Source organism: Lichenostomus cassidix, chromosome 2 (assembly GCF_008360975.1).
Source record: "Lichenostomus cassidix isolate B80296 chromosome 2, HeHo_3.0, whole genome shotgun sequence".
Lineage (NCBI taxonomy): Eukaryota > Metazoa > Chordata > Aves > Passeriformes > Meliphagidae > Lichenostomus > Lichenostomus cassidix.
The window spans coordinates 148,053,219-148,072,771 of NC_139482.1; the positions used below are offsets into that span (position 1 = coordinate 148,053,219).

General features: G+C 40.8%; 1 long non-coding RNA gene across 2 annotated transcripts in view; it reads right to left on the bottom strand.

The window, feature by feature from the left end:
- LOC146442483 (uncharacterized) overlaps positions 1 to 19,553 on the bottom strand; it is a 59,062-nt gene that overhangs the window by 38,118 nt on the left and 1,391 nt on the right. For both annotated transcript variants that reach the window (XR_014850285.1, XR_014850286.1), the window contains exons 2-3: positions 12,413 to 12,576; positions 8,970 to 9,061 (exon numbers count right to left, since the gene is read on the bottom strand). This is a non-coding gene — a long non-coding RNA (uncharacterized LOC146442483). The remainder of the gene's footprint in view (positions 1 to 8,969; positions 9,062 to 12,412; positions 12,577 to 19,553) is intronic.

The following is a 19,553-nucleotide window of genomic DNA, read 5'->3' on the forward strand; positions in this document are numbered from 1 at the left end:
AGGGGGATGAGGAATTGCTTAGGAAGTGGTGGGGCTTTCTCATCACACCAGAGCCATCTGCATAGTGAGTGAAATCCCACCAGGGGTGAGGAGGTGATTTCCTTCCTGGCCAAATATCCTGCTCCAGCTGCAGCAGGGCAGCATGAGCAGTGAGAGGTGGACACATCTGGCACTTGTGTATCTGTGGTTTGGCTTGGCTCACAAGGCTTCCCCACAACCTGCAAAAGGGATATTTCCCTCCAGTTTTCCTTCTCTATTGTACCTTGGATGGTAACAATCTCACAGCAAGGACTTTGTTGCAGGCCCCCGCAGCAGGAAAATGTTTTTGTGATACAAAAATAGACTGATGCAAAAAGAATTCCTTCAGATCCTTGAAGATTTTCTACGTTAGAGGCAGACATGGACTTGAATTGAATTTTCCAGAAGAGAACTGATTAGTGCAGAAATCATGGAAAACAACTGAACAGCTCCCAGTTGAAGGGAATATCCAGCAACTCTGGCTTTCAAAATGTAAATAGGAAACAGTCACAAAATCTTATCTGTACTTTGCAGCTAATGAAAACACTAGTCTCTCCTGGGAGCCAAGCCTTTGCTCTAATTTTAATGCATTTTCTTAGGTTTTCCTTAGCTGTGACTAATTTGTGCTGTCAGGTGTGCCTTTTTTGAAGTTAAAAAGCATATCTGAAGTGCTACAACCTCTAGCCAGAATATTTAAATTAATATCCACATCTCAGAGTCTGTCAAGAAAGGGGATGGCCCTCAGCTGCCCTCATGTTCTGCTGAGCCACGGGTACAAGCAACCTCTGCTCCGAAGGGAGCCTGGAAGGAATTCTTCCTGGGTGAAGTGCTGTGCTGGCCTCTGGCACTATCTGGGCTGTGCCCAAACAGCACTTGGACTGTCCAGCACAAAGCATTTCAAAGATGGATCTCATCAACTTCCTGGAATGGGTCTAAATAGCTATAATTTTGTATATTTAATTATAACTTTATTATAAAAGGTAACTTTAAAGACTTCACCCACCTGCTTACTCTGGCTGTGTTCATGTCACAGATTAAATCTGGCGCGGTTGATCACACCATCAAACTTCTATCCCCAGGCCACAGAGCCCTTTAGCTAAGAGTCAAAGGCTTTAGGAGCTCTGGAGTTAGAACTTGGTGGAGTGGGGTGGGCTGGGATGGCAATGAACTGTTCCTAATTGCTGTTCAGCTCCTGCTTCTTCCTCTGGCTCAGCTGATTCTTGTGCTCTGCTCTGCTCAGGAGACAGAGAAATAAGAGGGCTGGAGGAACCCACAAGCTGGGCAGGTCACCCTCCATGGCAGGCATAATATATAGCATGGACATACCTTATGGTATCAGTGACAGATGGAATAACAGAGCACCCTGAGTTCAGGAGAGCAATTCAGGCCACCTGCTACCCACCACTACCAGGCCATGAGGGCCAGGCCCTGCCAAGCCTGTGTAGGAAGTCTCTGAACTGTTCTTAGAAGCCAAGAGGATGTAATAGTGTAGTAAAATGTTTAAGTGCACTTCCTTCTGTGTGTAGTTTGGGATGAACATGGCTGTTCCCACCAGTGAGCCGTAAAGACCAAAGGAACTATGGTCTGTTGCTCCAATAAAACAATAGAGAGTTTCAGTTGAGGTGTTCAGTGCTACCTAATGCTGTACATTCAGATATGGGATGGTAGATATGGTAGGCAGGGATTTGGACAGGGGCCAGAGATGAGATTGCACATGATTTACACTTAATGTCAGGCATGTGACTTGCTGCCTACAAGGCGAGGAGTTGTTTGCACATAACTGTGTCTGCATTGTCCCTGCAGCTGAGCAGAAACAAATGATTGTGCACTTGTCTGCAGACATTAACCCTGCAGAGTAGGGAGGCTTGTTCCACCAGAGCTGGATCTGCAACAGCCAGTTTTAACTCCTGGAAAAGCACAAAAAGGTGTGGATGTGTGTGACACAATTAACATAATGACAGAGAATGTTTTTCTGCTGGGAATGCAGCCAAAGGAGGCTTTGTGCTATCTCCACAAAGTTGTCAGCCCTTCTCTCCGTGCCCCCTCAACAGAATTTATTTTCTCTAAGCAGAGAAATAAAAAAAACAGATTTTGCAAATTTACCTATCTATCCTTGCTTTGTGATGTGACGTTCAGATAAAGACATAGATGTTCCCTGAGTACAGCATCAGCAAGCTGAGCAAAAAATTAATTCAGTGCTGGATTCCAGAGGAAAAGGTTTGGATATTCTGTGCTGCCTAGAAAGAAACCTGCACAGAGAGTGAAACAGTTGTTATTTTGTACTGTCAGAGCATTTTCATTCTGTCTAATGACAGCTGTGTCTTCCAGTCTTTCTCTGATGCTTGCTACAGTTAAATTCCTTATTTTCTGATTGATTTTCTGTGGAGACTTGCAGAACCACAGCACCTGATGGATTTTCCCATCTTTCTTCTTCTTGCTAATAATATTTACATCTGTTTTCAGTCAAATAAGACAGAAGGGCAAAATGCTGAACAGAAGTTCATGCCACCTTTGTGAAACAGGCAGATGGGTTGAAAAACAAAGCACCTGTAAGCATAGCTAGTAAAGGCTGCAAACTCATGCCTCATTAGAGAATACAGGTGGGAAGGACATCTTGTAGGTGCTGCTATTACGGGAAAAACCTTCATTGATGATTTTGCTGGGAAGTCAGTCAGGGCAGAAATCTTCAGGAAACCAGGATTCACTGGTGCTGATGCTCAAAAATTACTTGTGGAAGTATGGGTTTTACAGGTTGCTACCAAGACTTCTTTGCATAGCTGGTTTAGAAAAATTTGGTGCACAACCATGTCACTGCCCACTTTTAAAAAAGGTTATCAGTCCATACCACATGCTACAAATACAGTCTGATCTTTGAAACAATTCACGCACTACTTAATAAAACATCCAAATTTCACCTTTTAATTGAAGGTTTGTAAAGCATTTTGCTTCAAACCCACATCCAAACTTCACACACTGGTTGCTGTCTTGCCACACACTTTACCAAGGATGCCTTCAGTGCTGCTGCTTCTCATACCTGTAATTGTGTCAAGGGGTGCTTCGTTGAACTCTAAACCTCATGGGGCCAAATTTCATTTGTAGGTGATTCAGGTGTTCATTGAGTGTTGCTTCTTTATGTGTGAATTGCACAGCTCTGCAATTCTGTTGCATCACACTGAAATTAAACATCTTTCAAAGTGTCAAGTAATGAGTGCTCCTCATTCACATTTGTAGTAGGCTGGGAAATATGAGATGATGGGTTTCAGCTTCCAGGGAGGTGTCCAGCATAGTGAGGCTGTGGAAGTTGCTATGATATGCCCAGACTATCTAAAAAATTGTATAATATTGTCTTCCTTGGATAGTGAAAAAGTCAACAAAAGTTTTGGCTTCTAAATAATTTTCTGAGATTTTGAATGCTGTACTAGCTTGTGAATTGTCCTGCAGACTTGTGTGTGTGCAAAATGGTCAGATTGGACAGAATTTGATTGAGGAAAGTGGCAGAGACCAGGATTTTTATTCATTAAGCTGCTCATATTTTCAAGCCTGTTTGGTAACCACGCAGTGGATAGAGAGATTCCAGTCATTCTGCAGGTGACCTGGCATACTTTTCAAAAGTCATTTGGAATATCTGAGCTTTGAAATGGTGAATATCACAGGAGTGCAAAATCCCCCAAGAGGGACATTACAAGCTTTGCAAGAACAAGTATTGAAAATAATCAAATGCCAAATGTCATCAGGTTTTCAGGAAAACTGAAGGCAAAAAAGTGTATATTAACTCACAGCAATTAACAATCCCAGGCAAACCATGTTTGCCACCACTCCAGAGTACTGTGAAAAGAGGATGGGTGGAAATGGAACTGGCCATTTAGCTGAAGTGACATCCTGAGAAGAGTTGTAGCTACAAACCCCTCCAGATTTGGAAATACCTACAACCTTCTTTAAAAATATTGCCAAAAGTTTTTGTATAAGATTCAGTAGAACCACTTCCCCTCCACCCTAGCTCTGCAAATGCTGGCTGTGCTGGACAGAATTTGCTGGGTGTGCTGGGATTGCATTGGGACAGTGAAGAAAGCTAGACTGGTAGAGCATAAACTCTAGACTCGGGTCAGGCTGGGACATGTTGAGCCTTCCTGGGCAATCCCAAACACAAGGATGGATGAGGTGTAGGTTATTCCAGGATCTGACAGCCCTGGATCGTGGAAGATCTTAACTGATTGGATTCAATGATCTTGAAGGTCTTTTCCAATCTAAACTATTCTGTGATTCGATTCCCCTGACCTAAATGCTAAAATTTGCCAGATCCGTTACAGGCAGCAGATGGTCTGAATACGGCTCCTAGTGGTTAAAGGCACCCATGACACGTTTTAGATGAGCTTTGCTCAGATTTATGAGCTCTCGGAGAATTGGATGAGTAACTCTTCCCTTTCCCTAGAATTATCCATTGTAATCTTCCTGGGTTTTTTTTTTCTTAATTTGATTTTTCATCCTTGGTAGAATGCCTGGACTTCCTCTGTAATGAGAAGGATGACAGCTGTGAGAAAAAGGATGCAAACACAGAAAGATGAATAGAGCCTTGACTCCCAGCTTTCACAGGATATTTTAAGCAAGTCATTTTGCCTTTCCCTATCTGTCTCTCCATTTGTTCACTACTGTGCATGTTGCATGCTGGAATTTCTGTCACAGAAAATGATCCCATTGTGACTGAAGCAATAAAAATCTGAAGGGAAAAGCTAATCCTGCCCCAAATTGCTTTTGAGGTGTAAGACATGAAACAGCAGATGGGTACAGTCACGGAGGGGAATTTAAGGCAACGGTGAGGCAATCCTGATGAGTGTGATAGGCAGCCAGCACAGGGTATGAGCTGTTGCCAAGGCTTCTCTATTGTTGCAAAAGAAATTTTAATGAAGGATTTGAGAAAAGCTAATGAGAGAGCTCTGTAAATATTTTTGTAAGCCCAAAGCATGAGAGAAAGCGTGAAATTGATTGTTTGAACATCTAACAGTAACTAATTTGTGTAGTAAGTTTGATACCCATGAATTCATAATGGAGGTTATGAAGGTTAATTCATGACCATGTCTAAGTGTGTTTAAATACCATTGAAGAGTATTGTTAAATGAATCAGTCCAGGGAAAAGTCTTAGAATCATTTTTTAAAAAGGCAGAATGATTTTAGACAGGCAGCGAGTGCAGAAATTGGAAGCTGCTAGGCCATAACCTTTTGATATCAGCAAAGGAGATCATTAAGATGAAAATTGCAAAAGGGATTTTTTAGCAATTGCAGCCTCTGCTGTATCAGATTGGGTTTTATTTTCATTTTCAGTGGCTGAAATACTGGTAGTGGCTGCTCTGACTTCAATACAGTGTATGTTGATTTCAGGAAGTAGAAGACATCTCACTGGGGTTGAGAGAACTACTTATGTGTGTTGGCATGGAAGAACTAAAATACACAGCAAGACTCAGAGCCAGAATGTTCCTGTCAAAGCAGTAAGCCTACCTCAGCACAAGGGGGGAACTGCAATGAAGGAAGCATCATAGCTAAACCCCTATAAAATTTGATTTGGAAACTATTATTTGGAACAGAAAATAGCTGTCAAAGAACTCCAACTTTTAATCTCACAAAGCTCCTCAGAGGCAATTCCTGACATGGCCCACTGACCCTGAACACTCTTCGTCTGCTGTCTGCAGTGAAGACAACTGGGAGAACCTCTCTGAAAAAGGCTTTGTATGAAGTTACAGTTATTTGTGACATGCAACAGCAGCTTGAATACATTTCCCAGAAAGCAGATCTTCCAGGTTTTGTATTCTTTTGAATTACTGCAAAGATTTTTCTATTACTATTTTTTAAACTTAGGAGATTTTCTCTGTCCTAGTTTAAAGACTTGAATTTGAGGTTGTCAAATCTGATCCCTTTCAAGAAGCCTTTAGAAAAAATCTTTCTAATGTGATTTGTGTGAGATAATTCAGGCCTGAGCAAATGTGACCCCTCTGTGCCCTATTCCTGCCTAGACTGAAGCAGTCGCCTGCAGCTGTGTCCATCCTGCCCTCAAAGGATTTTTAAAGTGCCACTTGACACACTGAATGTATTTGAATGAATATTTTCTGTCATTACCAATTGAAATGACTTCTGCCTTCTCCTCATGACCTTCAGAGTTGGAGCCCATAGAAGAAAAGCATTCTTCCTCTTCCAGACAATTATGTGTCTGATCACCCTATACCAAAATGGGAGTTTCTGACATGGGAAGTATTTCCTTGTCCTTGAAGGGAGGTGGTGGGTTAGATGATCTGTGTAGGCTGACGTTAAATTAATTTAACAAGTCCTGAGCTCTAGTTTTAGGCAAGCTCAGACAGGAGCTCACCCTGTGGCTATGGACACGTGTTGGTGTATTTTATCGCCAATTTTTTTTTACATCTCTGTGAAACCTAAAACATGATTGCTGAGTCTAAGTGAAAATCAAATAGGCAGTTTTCCAGGGGAATCTGAGACTAGGCCTACCAAGAGTTAAGTGGCTGTGGACAAAAGGACCTGGGATTTTCTCAGCTGGAAGGCACTGCACATAAAAAGGAAGATAAAAGGAGTACTTTGTGGCGGGGGAAACCCTGAGAGCTCAGTTACGGGAAACAACTCACTCCAAGTAGGTCCTTCGGAGAAAGCAGGACTTTGATTTCACACACCGGCAGGAACAAATAATTATAGCTTTTTCTCCTCTGTTATCAGCAGCGGAAGAGAAGGGATGGGAAATCCACAGTTCACCCACATTTTATCTGATTTCTGTTTTTTTAGAGAAAGGGTAAATTATTTTCCCTGAAGTTTCCTCAGAGAGGCCTTCAGGTGCCAAGAAGCCATGATGGCCATGCATATCCAAATTATATAGATTATAACCACAGTCACAGAGGCAGCCTTTCTGAAAATTTCTATTAAGGTACTTCAAACTCAATATATAAAACATAGTCAAAATTAGTACATACTTTTGAAATTCCTGGCCTCTATTTAGGATGTGCTTACACTGCAAAGAGAAAATAAAAGAAGAAAGTATGCTCTTCATCTGTGCCTGAAAGAACTCCTTGTTTATTAAATTTGGAGTGCATTAGTTGAATAAAATGTAACAGAGGTAATTACCTTGGTACATCTAGTTCAGCCTCTTACCATCTTTGTTCACAGTGTTTGTTTGCTTTGAACAGATGGAGCAAGGTAAATAAGCTAAAAAAATAAATCCTGTGGAGCTACTGTACCTGCTTTTTCTGCGCAGAGGTGAAACAAAGAAGAAAGCAGCTCAGGTCCTGAATGTCAAGGCATGATGGTAACCAACACTGTTTTTCCTGACAGAGATGAAAGCTGCACACTGATTTTTCCCATGTGATCTTACAGACATGAGTCGTGGTGAAGAGAGGTGCAGATACAATGATTTTACTTCTAAACCAGAGGAACCAAATAACAGCATTAGTAGTGGGCATCATACAGAAAATGCTGCTGATACTTTTCATCATCACTGGGTTGGAAGGGAAGGAAAATCCAGGTTGTAAGTTTTTGTTCATCTGAACTATAAACTTTGACCTAACCTTTCAGGCAGAGTTATTTGCCTGTCTTAGTAATTGTTAGCAGTCAAAACAAAAAGGTGAAAAAACCCTCCATAACCATCTTCTTAGTCATTCCAATGACAGACTAAGCACTGAATGTGCAGATGACTTTGAGCGTGGAATTTTTTCCTCATCAGTTGTAGCTGGAAAGATGCAGACATGCAAATGTTTCTTGCAAAACTTGCAACTTTCCCATATGTATTTATTAGTTATTCTTGTGTCTCTGTACCCTTATTAGAACAATTAATCTGAGGTTTATCACATCAATCTTTAGGTACCATTGAAGTATCTAAGCTGAAATCCAGTCTAAGCTCCTTCTGTTCTCTGTGGTGCTCTCATCTCACTGTCAGTTTGAATGCTGGTCTAAGGTGCTCCACAGTTGTTACAAGCAGGGAATACACTTTCAAAACCTACCAATCTTTTTTATATCCTGCTGGGTGTAAGCAGTATATACAGGCCTGAAGCATGACAGGCTGGAGGGAAGACTTGCTTTGGTCTGCTAACATAAAAAAACAGTGGCAGTGGTGCTCAGAAATTCAAATGCTGTGGAACAACTGTCTTTTATACCACATTGGCCCACACCACCAGTCAAAAGTGGACTTTACACCTTTGTTTACAGTTCCATGATTAGCATCCAGGATGTTTGCACACCCTTACAAAGGTGGGCTCCCTCTAATAAGAGCCTGTATGTTTACAGTGTGCCACAAACAGCTGTCATATCTGTCACATTAAATACATCAGCAGTTTTACAGCATTTCCCCTCTCTTTCCCAAGAAAATGACAGAATCTTCATAGAATTATGGAATGGTTTGGGTTGAAAGGGACTTTAAAGATCATCTCATCCCAACCCTTGCCATGGGCAGGGACAACTTCCACTATCCCAGGTTGCTCCAAGCTCCATCCAACCTGACCTTGAACACTTCCAGGGATGGCGCATCCACAGCTTCTCTAGGCAACCTGTGCCAGCGCCTTACCAGCCTCACACTAAAGGATTTCTTCCTAATAGCTAATTGCAAATCTACTGTGACATACTTCACTTGGCATTGTTAATTCCATAGCTGTCATTGGGCCTCAAAATGTTCTGCAGTTGCTGAGCTTTGGGAGATTTGCTTCTGTTTAATCTGCAAGTGTCCAGTTTGAAACATTCAAGGCACATTTCATCAACACATGCAGGATAAACACTGCACAGTAGTCAGCAGTAAATGTGTGCAGCCTTTTCCCATGCTTGTACTTTTCTTATTCCTTCCATCTTCAGGGCTACCAGAAGTAATTTTTTTCCTCCTTTTGGAGAAAGGTGGATACTAGTGAGAGCAGAGGGTTAAAACTTAAAAATAAAAAAGCTGCAGTGGAGGAAGGGAGATAGCAATGACTCCTGCTCACCTTTGGGTGTGAAACCAATCAGTCCTTCAGTTTGCAGTAACTCTGCCATCGTTTAGTACTGCCTTGCTACTGGGTTCTTGTTTTTCTTAACCCTGTTGAGAAATCATCTGTGTTACATTAATGTATCAAGCTTGTTTTTATTCACCTAAAAGAACAGCAATGAAAGCAAAGAACTTAAACTGACAACTGAAAGAACTTAAATTGACAGCTGGAAGTTTTATTGTTTCAGTACCTGCAGAGGTGGATTTGACCTTGGCTGTCTAACAGACCCCACCCAGCTGCTCTCCCTGCCCCTCCTCAATGGGATGGGGGTAGGAATGAGATGGAAAAGCTCACAGGTCAAGATAAAGACAGACAGATCCCTTAGCAGTAACCATCATGGGCAAAACAGACTTGGGGAAAACTTTTAATTTATTGGCAATTAAAAATAAAGCAGGACAGTGAGAAGAAAAGATTTAGCTAAAAACACCTTTCTACCACACTCTCCTACTTCCCAGGCTCAACTCCACTTCTTCCTTCCCAACTCTTCTACCCCTGCCCTCCTTGTTCAGTGCTGGGGGATGGGGAATAGGGGTTGTGGTCAGTTCATGACACTTCCTCTCTGCTGCTCCTTCCTCCTCCCAGTCTTCCCCTGTTGCAGTGTGGAGTCCCTTTAACAGGCTAGAGTCCTTCACCAACTCCTCCAGGCTGGGTCCTTCCCATGGGCTGTAGCTCTTCAAGAACACAGGGGAGTCCTTGGCTTCTTCTCACATAGATCACCCCTGCAGCTCCTCTGATGACAGCATGGATATGGACACCCAATACACCATCTCTTATAAAATGTAGGATCAAAGAAAAACTCAAGTTGGAAGGGAACTCTGGAGGTCTCTAGCCTAATCCCCTGCTCAAAGCAAGATAGGATGCATTTCTGGGCATCCTATCTAACACTGAAGTTAGATAGGATGCCCAGAAATGGGAATTTCACCTCTCTTTATCAATTAGAAGGAATCAAAACTGGATGGGTAAATGATTTGCAGGAGGGGAGGCTGAAGACTAATTTGCAATTCAGACCTAACCATTACTGAGGGTGGCTGAATGTCAAGAAATGGTAAATGTGAAGAGAAATCAGTATTGGCATCCCCACAGTTTGCAGTGGGAAGTGTTCACGTGACAGCAGTAGTGTTACAGCTACCACTAACTGCTTCCATTCTGCCTCGGGGCAGAGTATGCACTGCGGGTGAAGAAAGATGGAGAGAAAACGTTCCCTAGGGGAAAGACTTCGAGTTTTTACTGCATTTAACGAAATCTGGATCCTGATGGCTTCAGGTACCACTGGAGTACAAGTTCTAATGACTTCTGTAGGAACCATTGTGAGATCCACTTCCAAAGGTAAGGGTCAGGCAGTCTGTAAACTCTGTACAACAGGAAAACCTGATGACCTCAGCCTCCATCCTGACCCTTTGCTTTTACAGAAACCTTGCATGTTCCCCTGTGGCAAATCAGAAAAGGTCTTGTACATGACAAAAGGAAAAAAATTATTCACTGGGCATTTCCATTATGCTGTTCAGTGGTGCTTTAGCCACAGGGTGAAAACAACCTTAACGAATGTTGAGCGATGAAAGCAGAGGATCCTTTAAAAGCCCCTATTTTTCAGGTATGCATAGTTCAGGGTTACTGTGATCCCAGGCAATCTGACCCCTGTCATCCTAAGGAGTGAGAGCAGATGCCTGGCTGAGACTAAGCTCTCCCTGGTACAGGAAACAGCATGAATGAGATGACCTGAGCTAGAAATCTCATGGGAAAGCTGTGAAGAGCTGGGCATGCTCTTTCTACCTTGACCAGAATGCGAAAGCAGAAGCCAGTAGCTGTTGGTTATGCACTGGCAACCTTTGAATCTTCATCTCATGCACTTTCTCCTTTTCCTTGCTGGCCGCTGGAGGGGCAAGCACAGCTTTTCAGAGCTCTGCTATTGACTACAGAGGTAGCCATGAATGTTCTGTTACCATAGAGTTGGAGTGGATTGGAATTGGCTTTGCTGTCTGAAATGAGACAGGTAGTGAAAGATAATAAGTAGAAATCCTTGCCTGATGATGTAAGTGAGATGCAGTTAAAATTAATATGAAAGCACGGCCACAGACTTTGCATATTTATGCAATCACTTGTCTGGAGCATGTGGCTGTTATATTTAAATTCTTATATTTATTTTAACTTAGCAGAACTGAACACCATCTGTACTCAGAGAATTAAGACAAAACAAGCCCATGTTGCTTGGCTGTGGGTTCTGTAAGCTCTTCAGAGAAAAAACTATGCCATGGGGCTGTAGGGCATTGAGCATCAGTGGTGTTACAAGCCCTCATGGGGTATTTAGGTGCTAGGAAAAATAAATTCAATAGTTGGCTTAGTGCTGAATTACAAATTCTGCTTAGTGCCAAAGCTGTAGTGCTGTTTATATTTAAAGTTCGCTTTTTGGCTGTGCTGAAAAACAGAAGGCTTGGCTGTTGTAATTTGACAAGAATTAGAAAGGCCCAGATCACTTGGAAAGTCGAGGGTTGCTGTCTCCCAAACAAAATTTGCGGCTTTTCAAAGATGTTAATATTGAAATAAATGCAGCTTTTATAGCATGTTGTAACTATATGCTGCAGCACAGTGCCCTGTAGCACTTTCCTTGGCACTGCCTTAATAATATCATCTTTGATTCCTTCCTGGTTAGCTGATTGGTGTTCTTAGTTACTCTAAAGACTTCCATATTGAGATTCAGATTTTGCTCCATAAGAGACTGAATGTTTCTGGACAGTGCATAAATAAATTACCTTCTTTCCTTTGAAATCTTTATCATAATTGCATGATTTGCAGGGGTAACCATGCATGTCATTATGAAGAGGTGATTGTATCTTGTTCAAGTCAGTCAGCTCTCTAGTGGTGTGCTGTAATATATTGGCAGCAAATCTCTGTTAGAAAGCTTCCATGAAAATCTTGTTAAATCTGGGAGAAAACCCAGGGAAATACGAATTGAAGAAGAGACTTTTCAGGAAAATCTGTTCAATGATTCATTTATTAACTCCATTAATGTGCTTTCTCAATCAAACAATGCTGCTTTCTTGTAACTACAGCCAGGGAAGGACAGGAAAGTCACCAGAAATTTTGTTGAAACAGCTTTTATGAGCAGCATGCACTGTTGTCATCAAAGACACATGGATTCTATCAGTGTATGATTGGCTTTTTGACCTATGAGCAACTTGCCTGAAGAAAGGCCTGAAAGGGAATGCCTCACATGGCTGTGCCAAACCGCACATTCCTAACATGCTTTAAAAATCACCTCTCCTTTGGTGCAATATGGACAATGCAGAATGATATATTTCACAATTTATATTAACGTCCCTTCCAGCCATGTTTGGTGTAGGGGCCAAAACGCAATCTGCTGATAGACGTAAAACAGCTTTCCTTAAAACAATGGAGAACTTTACCAGAGATAGCAGAAAGCGGTTGGTTATTGTTGTGCTGTTTCCGCAGCATTGGACCGCTGCCCTGCTCTGCAGGATGACTGTGCTCCACTCGGAGAAACGCCTCCCGCCCTCAGGCATTTCCAGTCTCAGGTTGCAACGCGATAATGAGTTGTGTGGGATTGATCCTGAAGAAAAAAAAAGAAAGAGGGGTGAAGGCTTAATTTTAGAAAAGATGCAGCAAGTGAACTTGCCAAAAGAAAAATGTAGTCGGGAACAGAACTAATAAGAAAACGTTGTTGTTTATGCCTTCAGACTGCATAATGTGAGAACTAAAAACAATCCGGTTTTTTTTAGCCAGAACTTAACAGTAAGTACCATTCTCTGTAGAAGTACTGATAAATTTATTCCTAACTCTAGCTTGGGCTATATCTGGTTTTAGTTTTTCATACAAATTTACTTAATACAAGCTATAATTCTATATGTTTTTATATTACATCATTTTACTCTCAGTAGGTGAACAACATTGGTGACAATATTACCAAACATGTGAGCAGTGTTTTCTGAGTCACTGCTTTTCTTAGGAGGAAGCTTTCCCAAATCATATGACAAAGTCCTTTTCCACTCCAGTAATTGCCTTTGCCCTCACAACAACTCTTGGTAAAATAGAAGAACTCTTTTTTTCACGGTCACCATGAACACTACTGTAACATATGATAACTTGGCAGCTAACCAAGCTGGGCTCCTGGTATTGTGTGTGCTCTGCAAACACAGAAAACTAAGAGCCACCCTTCAGGAGAATCATCTTGTACTAGGAAGGTCAGAGGTCATAAATGGTTTGCTTTGACACTTGAAATTTTGATATAAGGTTAATCTTTGTGTAATATGAACCCACTTTTAGAACTTTCAGTAATTTCATTTATGTCAGGTTATGTTACTTCCCCATATAGAAATATTTTATTTTGGTGTGTTTTTCTTATATAAGATTAGAGGTGAATCAACTCCAAAAAATCTCCAAACACCTAAGAACAATAAATTAAGGAAAACAACATTAGATTCAGCTGTGCCAAAAAAGAAAGCCTAAATTGCTCTAAAATTATGTCTTAAAATACCTTTGATGAATAATTCACCCTAGTAGGTGCTCTTCAACTAACTGGGTGCCCTACAGAAAACTGAAACAGCCGTTATGAAGGAATAAACAAGAACAACAGAAAACAAGGCAGTGGGGGACTCACTGTCAGTTAAGTTTCCTACTCAAAATTTATTGTTTGTTTTTGTTTTTGGTTTTTTTTTTTTACATTAGAAGAAGTGCAACATGGAAAACAAGCACAGACCATTGGGTGGTGTTTGTACAAGTGCCCTTTTCTCTATATAGTCAGTTGTGCAGAATCCTCCTTGGCCTACTCTCGTGGTAGGAGTTGCCACATGATTAAACAGGAGTTAATTATTTATGAGGTTATGTTCTGTCCAGTTTCAGTCATACCTGACACAGCAGCATGTGCCTAATTACTATATTTGATATGTCAGGCAATATTTGAATACACTCCTTTTATAGTGCTATAGCAGTACACCTAAAAGTAGACGATATGTTTAGCCATGCAAATGGTTGAGCTTTGTTCTCTCTCTGCTGGACAGTTAAATCTCTCAGGAATCTAGGATGCAAATAAAGCAATATGGGCTTCATTAAATATAGAATCAAAGACAAATGTTGTTTAGATCGGACCTTTGGAGGTCTCTAGCCCAACTCTTTGCTCAAAGCACAATAACTTCAAACTTAGATCCGGTTGCCCTGCTTTTCACCCAGGCAAGTTTCAAAAATTTCTAAAGAAGGAGGTCACACTGGCACCTTGGAGAACCTGCTGAAGCACTTAATCATTCTCATGGTGAAAACCTTTTCCCTTGTATTCAATCAGAAATCAATCCCTTGCTGCAACTTTCAACTGTTGCCTCTTGTGCTCCCACTATGTGCCTCTGAGAAGAGTTTGTGCTGCTCCTCTTGATGACATCCTCCTCAGGTGGGTGGCACTTGGATTCTCCTTAGCTTTCTCTCATGACCGCTCTGCCCTTCAGCCTTCACCCCCAGTGGCATCCACAGCCTTGCTGAGCTCTTTCACCCCACAGTCCACATCCATGGTAAAGATGCCAAGCATTTTTAGCCCCATCAAACTATCCCTCTAAAGTATACTCAGTCTTTGCTGCCTTTTTGTGGTTCTTCTTAAAGCATTTTTTATCTGGAGATACGCAGAGGTCACTTGGAAGCTGAGTGTTTTACATGGAAGATATGATGGGTATTCTGGTTGGATCCAAGCCTGGATTAATCTTCTTCAACAGCCTTGTTATGTGTACATTTAAAAATTAACAACCTTTTCATATATAAGCAGTTCACCAGCTTAGAGAAGATTGTTTCTTATATAATAAAGGTAATTTTGTTTATATATGTTGTTTTTTCATAAAGAGAGTGATGTAAAAGCTGCCATGAAAAAATCGAGAGGGAAAGTGTTTGGCCTTTAATATGCATTGCACTAAGCTAAAATTAATTAAGGGCGAAGTTTACTATATGGTGCTTTTGTCAAGCTATGAACTGCTGATAGATCTTTTCTGAACACAGTGGAGTATCCCAAGAGAGTCCCCAGATTACCGGGAGAAAACCAAGTATTTTAATAAATTAAAAAAAGAAAAAAGCAGTTCATAGTTCAGAATGATGATATCTGTGTCAATGTATTTTAAGGTTTTTTACAATGATGTTTACAAGAAGCTATTACACAAAACCCATTCTATCTGAAATTTTCTTTTCTGTATCTGACTGACAATCTTTGTGCACTAATTGACCTCTTCTCTCTCTTGTCCCACCACTTCAGGAATTCTGAGTGTGCATTTATTTTACAGCAATGCTGTAAAAGAACAAATGTTATGAAATCTTAATGCTACTATAAAAAGCAGCTGCAAAATCTCTTTGGCTGCCTGAGATTGTGCCAGATGGTAAAGAACTAGAAGTATAATAAATGTCATATTAAGGCAGTCAGATTTGAGGGACATGTTATGCATCCCACATAAATAAAACACTGCTAAAACTGCCCCTGGAGTGATGAGATTCAGGAATAAGCTCTTCTGTAGCCTCAGGAATATCTCACAGTATCTACAATGCAAAGTGTTTCTAATATTCAGAGCACTCACATTAGTCTGGTTCTTTGCCAAGGCCTGACAGCTCAGTGTTGCTACATCTCTCTAGATGCAGGGGCTGTGATAAAGCTAATCTCTTTTTTTTTCCCCTCCTAGGACTTCCACCATTTTTTGTCTCTGAAAAATAAAACTGCAGCCGACCTCCTTATCAGAAACATAGAGATGATGAGGAATAAATGCTGCATTGACACCCAAAGCTATTTCCTTGGGACTTGGTTATCCCATCACAAAAAAATTGTGTTCATCTGAAAGGTCACTGACTGTACAACTGGGTGAGGATTTTCTCTGCTTTTTTTCACTGTAATTCTAACATTTTGTTTCCTTCATATACAAATTTTAAACCCTCCTGCTGTGTTAGTACACAGAGACCCCAAGAATGGCAGAATCATCCACATCAGAGAGAACCTCAGGAGATCTGTAGTCCAACCTCCTGCACGAAGCAGGGTCAGCTGTCAAGTCAGCCCAGTTTCCTCACAGCTTTATTCAGTCTCTTGAAAACCTCTGAGGATGCAGACAGTACAGCTCCAGGCCTCTGCTGCCTGATTCTAGTACATGCTCTGCCTTGCTCAGAGATGACAAAGAAACATGACAAAATTATTTGGCTTATGTGGATAAATCACAAAGATCTGAGCTTTAAGGGATGTGTTTCCCTACAAAATTAGAATTGGGGATACATTTCCACAGGTCAAGAACTGAGGAACTAGGAGGCAGTAGGTGACTTCTTCAGCACATGGGCAGGTTCAAACTATGAACACAAATCCCACATGCTGACACATTGTGAAACCTGCTCCATGCTGGCATTTTTCTGTAATGCCAGTGAAACACATCCATGTATTCTTAAAGAGATGCATGATAAATGACAGTTAATGTTGCAGAATATTTGTATTCTGTAATACCATAAATGGCAATAGCACAACCCAGACAAGCCAAGTGAAAAAGAAAGAAGATGCAAATTAAACTGTAAATAGGCACAGAGATCTCTGAACTGTCCTCCTTCCCCTCTGATATGTTTATGCTCAAAACTAGTAACCTTTTACAGAATAATTTTGAGGCCGAAGCCATTGCACTCAGTTGGACAATACCTGCAATAATAAAGAATTGTCATAGCAGGTTTTTGTGGCATTATTAGGAATGGGAATAAGTCTCTGAGACACTGAGAGAGGAATTTTAAGTCTGTGCAGGGCCCTAATTTGAAAATCCTGATTTGATTTGCATAGTCAGTGGTTGCTTGGTTGCTAATTTCAGTGTAAATTTAGACAGTGAATTGTCCTCAATGAAAGAAATATTATGTCTGTCAGTAAAGATCTTTCTCTGAAGAATCACGGAAGCCTCCTGCTTCATTATTCTGGAAGAAGGAATATAAAATGAGAAATGAAAAACTTGGAGAGAACACATCAAGCTGACTAGCTCAGTTTTGTTCAAAATAAATCCCTCACCCTATGAATGACCTTGATGGTAAGAGCATAAAGAACTGTGCTCAGAGACAAAGAGTTTAAAATCCTGAGAGATGGTGTTTTTAATGGACTTCCAGACTGCAAAGAGTTATCTGATATGTATTAGAGCAGTGCACTTCATGCTGTATGTCCTGTCTTCATTTTGGCTAGAACACACAGCTCTGGACAGAATAAAGATTTATTTATGCAGTCTTGCTCAGCATAGACACAGAAATCAGAATCATAGAATAGTTTGGGTTGGAAGTGACTTTTTATAGGTCACCAAATCCAACTCCCTGCAATGAGAAAGGACATCTTCGACTAGACCAGGTTGCTCAGAGCACTGTCCAGCCTGACCTGGATGTTTCCATGGATGGAGCATCCATCACTTCTCTGGACAATGGATCTTCCTGTGAGCCAGGCACTGGAAGGAAGCAGTGGTCTCAGTTTTTCTCACCTACAGATAGTGCTGTGCCACAAGCTTGATGATAAGACAAAGAGAGGATATTTAACTATCAGGAAACCTGCAGAACACTAGTGATGTCTGTATTCAGTTTCAAAATGAGAATTCCTGCAGTCCTTACACTCACTATAGTGAAACTCTGCAAGATGTACAAGCCCTAAGTTAGTCTATATGTGTAGTTTTCAGCACTGTTTGGAAAGGGGCACGAGTTTGAAAAGCATGAGTGAAAATCAGCTTTCTTCATGTTGCTTTTCTGCAGTTCTCCTGTCTTAGTTATCTGTATGTGCATGGGGGGTGTGGACTTTTTCTTCAATCCTCCAGTTTTGGCCAGCATACCTGTTATAGTCCTTATTAGTCTTCACATCTCCTGACAAATTCAGCTTCAGTTGTGCCCTTGGCTGCCCTGATCCCATCTCTACACATCTGAGCAGCATCCCTATATTCTTCCCAGGTCACCTGTCTGTTGTTCTACTGCTTGTTCATTTCCTTTTTACACATCAGGTGGACCAGAAGGTCCTGACTGACCCATGCCATTCTCCTGCCTTCTTGCTTCTTTGCAAACACACGGGAATTAAGTGCTCTTGCACTCAAAGAATATTGTCCTTAAAGAGCTGCCAGCTCTTTTCACCTCCTTGAGAGCAGTTTCCCAGGGGGTCCCACTCACTAATTCCTTAAAGAGCTGCAAATTTGCTCTCCTGAAATTCAGGGTCCTGACTCTTCACCTGGTCCACATACCTCAGGACTGAGGTGTTCACAGTGTAGGAATCTACGACTCAACAAGTCACTCAGTTACTTTATAAGCAAGATCATATCAAAGAAACACAGCTTGTGGAATCATTTTCTCCCCTTAACAGAGGCAGTGTGGCTAAAACAGAAACACTGTATTTGGAAGATAAATTAGATTCTATGCCAAGAGAATTTTTCATTATTCAGATATGGTCCCATAGTTCTGATAAAACCTTTCCCATGCTGAAGACATATCAAGAACAGCAGTTTTTTCTGCATTCAGCAGCCCAATACCACCTCAGGGAGTTAACAAACAAACAAACAAACAAACATTTACTGCATTTGTGATCTTACAAAAAGAAAACACATATTAAAAGCTGGCATTTCTTCCTCAGTTGCCTTCTTTTTCTTAGGAAGGAAATTGCTCAGCTACATGAATCTTTTTTAGCACACAGAGATTCTTTATATGAATGAGTTTGTCTCTTACCAGTGACCTCATACAGCAGGATTTCTACTTTCAAGGTTCTTGAGATTTCATCAGATTAACATTAGTACCTTTAATCTTGTAGTTCTGTTTTGATAATAACTTCACCAAATCTTTGCTTTGAGGGCTACATTAATGATGAACAAGAATCATCCAGTATTTATCATTGCAGATAGCAGAGAAATCAGAAAATAATTATGATACAGATTAATTAACTACAGGTGACCTGAATTGCTTAATAGCTTTGGTTCATTTGTAATTTTCTTTTAATACGGTCAAATGCTTGGTCATAGTCATAGGTCAAACAATGTAAGATGTAGGATTGTCATGCTGGAAGTAATAACCCTAAGAAAACTGTACAGGGTTGCAGTGGATAACTAATTAAACACTACACCCTTGCTGAATGATTCATGTATCTGTCTGTCTCTGTTTTAATTAGGTGGGGATATCAGTCAGAAACAGCAATGAGATTTACCACTCAGTATTCAACAATAATAAAGCTTTGGTTTTGGTGTTCATAATTCAAAAATAATCCTGGAAAATTTTGAAATTTTTGAGGAAAGATGCACACAAGTGATTAGGAAAGAAATTTTAAAAGCATGAGTTATATAATCTTTTAGAAACAGAAATTAACAATCTTGAACTCTGCAGAGAGGAACCTTTTCATAGTAAAAAGTCTGTTCAAGCAGCAGCCAATGTAACATGATCCAGTGACAAAGAGTTAAGCTAAGAAGTGAAACTAAAAATGAGATGCCCAGCATTTAGTAGTGACTGTTAACAATTCCTACTGCTTGGCCTCAGCCTGAAGTTACAGCATTAATACAGGAGTTACTTGGGGCTACAGAGGCTAAACAAGATCATTTTAACAATCTGTGATGA